This window comes from Sus scrofa, chromosome 5, assembly GCF_000003025.6.
Source record: "Sus scrofa isolate TJ Tabasco breed Duroc chromosome 5, Sscrofa11.1, whole genome shotgun sequence".
NCBI classification, from domain to species: domain Eukaryota; kingdom Metazoa; phylum Chordata; class Mammalia; order Artiodactyla; family Suidae; genus Sus; species Sus scrofa.
The window spans coordinates 6,592,857-6,600,471 of NC_010447.5; positions in this window are offsets into that span (position 1 = coordinate 6,592,857).

A 7,615-nucleotide genomic window follows, 5' to 3' on the forward strand; every position below is an offset into this window, starting at 1 on the left:
GATGTTCTATGTGGGTCTCATGGTAACAAAGCTAAACCCCACTTGCAGATACACAAAGACAAACAGGAGAGAAACAAAGCGTCCTGTAGAAAACCGTCAATTTATAAAGGAAGGCAGCAAGAGAGGGAACAAGGAGCAAAGGACTGTAAAACAGCCAGAAAACAATAAGGTTAGTCACAGCATTAGTTAAGTCCTTACCCATCAATAACCACTCTTGAGGGAGTTCCTGTCGTGGCTCAGTGGAAAGGAAGCTGACTAGCATCCATGAGGACACAGGTTTGATCCTTGGCCTCTCTCAGTGGGTTAAGGATCCAGCGTTGCCATGAGCTGTGGTGTAGGTCGCAGACGCAGCTCGGATCTAGCGTTGCTGTGGCTGTGGTGTAAGCTGGCAGCTACAGCTCTGATTTGACCCTTCGCCTGGGAACCTCTCCATATGCCGCTGCTGCAGCTTCAGCCCTAAAGGACAAAAGACAAAAAAAAAAAAAAAGAGAGAGAAACCCATTCATCCATGGTCTGATTTTTGACAATGGCCACTAAGACCATTCAATGAGTAAAAATTGCCTTTTCAATAAATGGTGCTGGAACATCTAGATATCCGTGTAAAATAATAAATTTTTTTGTTTTTTTTTGCTTTTTAGGGCCACACTTGTGGCATATGGAGGTTCCCAGGCTAGGGGTCTAATCAGAGAAGCAGCCTATACCACAGCCACAGCAACATCAGATCCGAGCCACGTCTGCAACCTACACCACAGTTCACGGCAACACCGGATCCTTAACCTACTGAGTGAGGTCAAGGATCAAACCTGCAGCCTCATGGTTAGTCATATTTGTTTCCACTGCGCCATGACAGGAACTCCTAAAATAATAAATTCGAACCCTTACTTTATGAACTCAGAATGGATCAAAGACCTAAATCTAGGAGCTAAAACTATAAAACACCTAGAAGAAAATGTTAGGTGTAAATCTTAGTGACTTTGGATTCGGTGACAATTTCTTAGATATGGCACTGAAAAGCACAAGCAATAAAAGAAAAAATAAATTGGACTTCATCAAAATAAAAACCTTTTGTAAGAAAATCATGGACTTGGAGAAGAGACTTGTGGCTGCCTGATGGGAGGGGGAGAGAGTGGGAGGGATCGGGAGCTTGGGCTTATCAGACACAACCTAGAATAGATTTACAAGGAGATCCTGCTGAATAGCATTGAGAACTATGTCTAGATACTCATGTTGCAACAGAAGAAAGGGTGGGGGAAAAACTGTAATTGCAATGTATACATGTAAGGATAACCTGACCCCCTTGCTGTACAGTGGGAAAATTTAAAAAAAAAAATTTTTTTAAATAAATAAATAAAATGTTTTTACCTCTCAAAAAAAATAAAATAAAAACCTTTTGTGTGTCAAAGACATCAAGAAAGTGAAAAGACAACACACAGAATGGGAAAATATATTTGCACATCCTTATCTGATAAGGATCTGTTATCCAGAATATATAAATAACTCTCATAATTCAACAGTAAAAAGACAAATAGTCCAATTTAAAAATGAGCAAAAGGAGTTCCTGTCGTAACTCAGTGAAAATGAATCTTCTAGCATCCGTGAGGACGCAGGTTCGATCCTTGGCATTTCTCAGCGGGTTAAGGATCCGGCATTGCCATGAGCTGTGGTGTAGGTCGCAGACACAGCTTGGATCTGTTGTTGCTGTGGCTGTGGTGTAGGCCAGTGGCTGCAGCTCCAATTCAACCCTTAGCCTGGGGGGAAAAATGGATTTTAATAAACATTTCTCCAAGGAGATATATAAATGACCAATAAGGCCATGAAAAAATTCTCAGCGCTATTAGCCGTCGGTCACTGTGGAAAACTGTCAGGTAGTTCCCCAAAATGTTAAAGAAAGTTATGATAATGACCCAGCAATTCCACCTGTAGGAGAAATAAAAGTAACTGTCCACACACAGATTTATATGTTAATGTGCACATCAGCATTATTCATAAAATCCAGAAAATGGAAACAAGCTCAGCATCTGAAAGTGATGAACGGATAAACAAAATGTGACATGGCTACACCATCCATGCAATACATCCATGCTGGTACCCGCTACACTATGGGCCCTGAAAACATGCAACGTGAAAAAAGGCACTCGAAAGAGCACTTATTGTATGATTTGGCTTATGTGAAATATCCTAACAGGCAAATCCACAGGGACAGAAAGTAGACAGGTGGCTGACAGAGGGAATGGGCTGTGACTGCTAACGAATACAGGGCTTGGGGGGAGGTGCTGAAAATGTTCCAGAATTAGATGCTTTTGATGACACAACTATCTCTGTTCAAATAACTGGTGCGGTTTGTCTTCTGGCTGCACCCTGACAGGGACGCAGGGAGCCTGGAACCAGCTGTGCAAGGGTCCAGGGGAGAGACAGGGAGGCAGTGACCGAGGATGGCTGTAGTGAAGAAGAAGAAGGACTGGCCGGACCCCCAGGACGGAATGGCAGTGGGCGGGGGACCACAAAGCAGCGGGCATGGGCCAGAGACACTGGTGGCAAATAAAGACACGAGTGTTAGGGGTGGTTGAAAACTACCTATTTCACAACACTGTCTCCAGCCAGTCTAACATTTCTAAACTCCCCAGATAAAAGCAGCAAAACTGGGCTCCTGTTTAAAGAAATGGAGTTCCCTGGTGGCTCAGCGGGTTAAGGATTTGGTGGTGTCACTGCTGTGGTGAGGGTTCAATCCCTGGCTCGGGAACTTCTGCATGTGGTGGGTGTGGCCAAAAAAGAAAAGAAAAAGAGAGTTTTTGGAAGCTATGCCCCCAGACAGTCCCTGAGATGGTGTTTTTTTTGGGGGGCGGGGGTTCTACAAGACTGACCTTCCAGCTGAAAGAGACTACACCTCCCCAGGTTGGAACAGAGGCATGTGTGCTGACTCAGGTTTGCAATATAATAAATTGGGGTGATTTTCCTCATTAAAAGAGACTACCCCCCATTTATAGAAGGAGAAAAACTTTGCATGTGGTGATTTAGTTCTATATTCTAATATTTAGATTTAAATCTTGGCTCCACTTAACACAATCTTTTTTTTTTTTTTTTTTTTTTTTTTTGTCTTTTGTCTTTTTAGGGCAACACCCATGGCATATGGAAGTTCCCTGGCCAGGGGTTGAAATCAGAGCTGCAGCCGCCAGCCTGCCCCACAGCCACAACAACTCAGGATCTGAGCCACGTCTGCAACCGACACCACAGCTCACGGCCGCGCCGGATCCTTAACCCACTGAGCGAGGCCAGAGATCGAACCCATGTCCTCATGGATGCTAGTCGGGATCGCCAACCACTGAGCCACGATGGGAACTCCCCACTTACCACAATCTTGAACAAGCTGCTTAATTTCTCCGTGCTTCTACGTCCTCCTCTGTAAAGTATGAATGTTAACGGTTCCTACCTAATAGGATTTTGTTGCTAGAGAATTAATGAGATAATTTCTGTAAAGTACTTAGAATGGCACCTGAACAAGTAATTATTCAGGCCAGACTTTTCCACATTGTCGTTTTTGCCACTAAGCCCAGGAACTCTCTGTGGGAAGACATGGGAAATAACAGGCTCTCACTCTTAGTGGACTTCTCTTGTCTTCCCCTTGATCCCCTTTTAATTCGTTTATTAAAATTTTTTTTTTTTTTTTTTTTTTTTTGCTATTTCTTTGGGCCGCTCCCACAGCATATGGAAGTTCCCAGGCTAGGGGTCGAATCGGAGCTGTAGCCACTGGCCAACACCAGAGCCACAGCAACGCGGGATCCGAGCCTCGTCTGCAACCTACACCACAGCTCACGGCAACGCCAGATTGTTAACCCATTGAGCAAGGGCAGGGACTGAACCCGCAACCTCATAGTTCCTAGTCGGATTCGTTAACCACTGCGCCACGACGGGAACTCCAGTTTATTAAAAATTTTTTTTTCTTTTTAGGACTGCATCTGCAGCACATGAAAGTTCCCAGGCGATGCTGAATAGGACCTGCTGGCCTACATCACAGCCAGAGCAACATGGGATCCAAGCCACAATTTCAGATCCGTAACCCGCTGAGCAAGGACAGGGATCAAAACTGAATCCTCATGGACACTAGTCGGGTTCTTAACCCACTGAGCCACAACAGGAATTCCTTTATTTTTACTTTTTTGACTGTACCCACTGCACGCAGAATTTCCTGGGCCAGGGGTTGAACCTGTGCCATAGCAGCGACCTGAGCCACAGCAGTGACTATGCCAGGTCTTTCACCAGCTGAGCCACCAGGGAACTCCAACACCACCTCCCCTTCTTCTTCTTCTTCTTTTTTTTTTTTTTCCTTTTTAGGGCCGCACCTGCAGCACTGGAAATTCCCAGGCTAGGGGTTGAACTGGAGCTACAGCTGCTGTCCTACACCACAGCCACAGCAATGTGGGATTCGAGCCATGTCTGCAACCATCACCACAGCTCTCGGCAACACCAGATCACTGACCCACTGAGCTAGGCCAGGGATCCAACCCGCCTCCTCATGGACACTAGTTGGGCTTCTAACCTGCTAAGCCATAATAGGAACTCCAAATCTCCAACCCTCTTTTGATTGTCTGAGAGAGCACTTTTTTCATTTTTGAAGGTTAATTTCACAGGATACAGAATTCTATATTCCTCCTTTTTAAAAAATTGAAGTGTAGATTTACATCGTGTTAGTTTCAGGTGTACAGCAAAGTGATTCAGTTACATTTGTTCAGATTATTTTCAATTATAAGTTATTAAGAGATGCTGAATTTAGGAGTCCCCGTCGTGGCTCAGTGGTTAATAAATCCGACTAGGAACCCTGAGGTTGCGGGTTCGATCCTTGGCCTTGCTCAGTGGGTTAAGGATCCAGCGTTGCCATGAGCTGTGGTGTAGGTCGCAGACGCGGCTCGGATCCTGAGTTGCTGTGTCTCTGGCGTAGGCCGGTGGCTGCAGCTCCGATTCGACCCCTAGCCTGGGAACCTCCATATGCTGTGGAGTGGCCCTAGAAAAAGGCAAAAAGACACACACACACACACACACACACACACACACACAAAAAGGGGGGGGGATGCTGAATTTAGTTCCCTGTGTTATACAGTAACTCCTTGTGGCTTATTTTTCTCCTCTTAACACTTGAATTATTTCACTCCACTCTTTTCTTACTTGTATGGTTTCTGGAAAGAAGCCTGAAGGAGTTCTCACCCTTGTTCCTTTATAGGCAAGATTCTTCCCCTCTGGCTTCTTTCCAGGTTTATTCTTTGTCTTTGATTTTTCTGCAGTTTCAACATGCTATGCCCAGTAGAAGATTTTTGGAGTATCTTTCTTGTTCTGAGACGCCTCGATTTGTGGTTTGGTTCTCTCTCACTGATTTTGGAAGATCCTTTGTCACTGTGACTTGAAGTACTTCCTCTTTTCCTTTCCTTTTTTCTTCTTCTGGTAGTCCCAGTATGTGTGTGCTAGACATTTGATAATTGTCCCACAGATCTTGGATATTCTGTTCCATGTTTTTCTTTTTTTCCCTTTGCATTTCAGTTTTGGGGACCATTATTTACAGAGCTTTAAGCTCACCGATCCTTTCCTTGGTCTACTCATGACTCTATCAAAGGCATCCTTCATTCCCATTACAGAGTTTTTCATTTCTAGCATTTTCTTTTAATTGTTTCTTAGTGTTTCTATCCCTCTTGCTTACATTACCCATTTTTCTTGCATGTGTCCATTTTTTTCATTAGCGCTCTCAGCATATTATTAGTTGTTTTAGATTTATAGTCTGATAATTCCAACATTGTTGCCATGTCTGAGTCTGGTTCTGATACTTGTTCTGTCCCAGCTGCATTGTGTCTTTTAGTATGCCTTGTAGTTTTATGCTAAAAACGAGACATGACATACTATGTAGAAGCAACTGAGTTAAACAGGCCTTTAGGGTAAAGCTTTATGTTTATCTGGCTTGGAATTAGGCTGTGTTTATTGTCTGCTGTAACTGCAGGTGTTAGAGGCTAAAATGTTCTCTCACATCCGTGTTTTTGTCTCTTCTGTTGTCTTTGTGTTTCTCCAGAGACTTCTTTTTGCTTTTTTAGGGCCGTACTCACGGCATATGGAAGTTCCCAGGCAAGGGGGCAGATCAGAGCTACAGCTGCCAGCCTACACCACAGCCACAGCAACTTAGGATCCGAGCTATGTCTGCGACCTACACCACAGCTCAGGGCAACGCTGGATCGCTGACCCACTGAGTGAGGCCAGGGATCAAACCCATATCCTCATGGATGCTAGTCAGATTTGTTTCTGCTGCGCCACAATGGCAACTCCTCCAGAGACGTCTTAAATAAGGTCTGAGATGTGCCTTCTTGAGTTGTAATCCCCTGTTGTTCAGCCCGAGCCTACTGATGTGGTGGTATGTATTGGAGGAACGGGAGCTTTTTATAGTCCTGTGATTAGGTATCAAACTTTTAGTGACTTCTGCCGCTGGGCTTTAACTTTCACAAGTATTTCCCAGTTGTTGGGTTCCAACCCCTTAGTAGGGACAGAAAAAGGTTAATGAGGGCAGGACCTGGACGTTTCCCTTTCGCCATGTGAAAAGTCGCAGTGGGCTGAGCTGGGTATTTCCCTTCCCTGGGTCAGTTAAGTTCTGGTTCAACCTCAGTCAGTTAGTCTCTGGTTAAGTGGTTTCTCTTAAGGGTAGACCATATTAAGGAGACTAGAATGCTTTGGATGTATTTTCAAAATAGCTCCTATTCCATTACCCGTTCTGGAGGCACTTCTTCACTCTTGACTCTGGGGAGCTGCAAGGGCCCCTGGAAGTGAAACTCACAGAAATGTTAGACTCCTCCCTAAGACTGGTCCCCCTAAAAATTTAACTCTCAAGCTGGTCTGCAGGCTTGAATTGCCTCCGGCAGGTCGTAGGCAGGTCGTCGTCATCTGCAGTTGAAGTTTTCCCACCCTGGTACTGGCTCCACTGGCCGCTCCCTTTCTTGAGCTTTCTTTTCGGTGAACTGTGACTCTCTGCATGCACCTGTCTCCCCAGTCTTTGGGGCAGCAGTTTCCTCTGAGGACTTCAAGTCTCTGCTGGATCCCAGAAGAGTAACTGATTTTGAACTTATTCAGCTTTTTTTCTTGTTGTGAAGATGGGCGTGTTGACGTCAAGCCCCTTACGTGCTGGGCCAGAAAAGCCTCATCTCCTTTTTAGGAATCAGTCTGTGAAAGGCCTTCCTGGGTGGGGCATCCCCTTCTCCAGGAAGCCGGCAGAACCCACTGAGGTTGGCCAGAACGCCTCCTCTAGACCCCGTGCAGACCTCTTACTCCCCCTCAGGAAACAGAAGTGTCTCTCTTACTGATCATGAGGTAAAAGCCGAAGGCCCACAGAACTGGGTCCAAGGAAGAAACCCAAAAGCTTGAACAGAAACATTTCTAAAGTAGTTCTCACGCTGGGTCTGCCTAGGCCACATCAGAGATGTGAGGCACAGGGACAGTAAGACCGTCAGCGCACACCGACAGGAGGAGGGGCAACCTGCCCAGGGGGACTCCGCAGAGGGTGCGGTACCTACCTGCCCCCATGCTATATTTTAGGAACAGGGTACCTGATCCTCGAGATCGGGCCATGTCAGACTGCTCAGAGCACAGGGCTAGC